Below are 482 nucleotides of genomic sequence, written 5' to 3' on the forward strand. Positions count from 1 at the left end.
AGCTGATCCCCTAAGTCATGAGGTCTTTACTCTTTTTCTCTCATCAATGTTTTGCCCCAATGGTTTTTCCTTGGTGAGGTTTTTAATGAGGAAGATCTCATGGCTATCCAAGCTTAGACTTTCACAAAGCTAAGCTTGAGGGGGAGTGTTGAGATGAGATCAATATATGGGAAGAGAAAGACATGAGGAGTTGAGTATGATGAAGAAGCCGTACATGGCGTAGTAATACTAGTTACCCGAGTAACTTCCAAGGGTTAAACCAAAGTTACCCTAGTTATCCTAGTATACTAGTTATACTAGTTACCCGGGTAACTTTGGATGAAGAAGAGAAGCCATATTCCCTTTGCTAAGGCATCAGACCGTTGCAAGGGAAGATGAGGCACGTATGACAGGCTGGAGAAGAGCTGGATAAAGCAAAAGAAGTTTTATGCACAAGGAAGAAGCTCTTTGGATGGTTTGAATTAAAGCAAACCTTATCTCTT

The sequence above is a fragment of the Brassica oleracea genome, chromosome C4 (assembly GCF_000695525.1).
Source record: "Brassica oleracea var. oleracea cultivar TO1000 chromosome C4, BOL, whole genome shotgun sequence".
NCBI lineage: Eukaryota > Viridiplantae > Streptophyta > Magnoliopsida > Brassicales > Brassicaceae > Brassica > Brassica oleracea.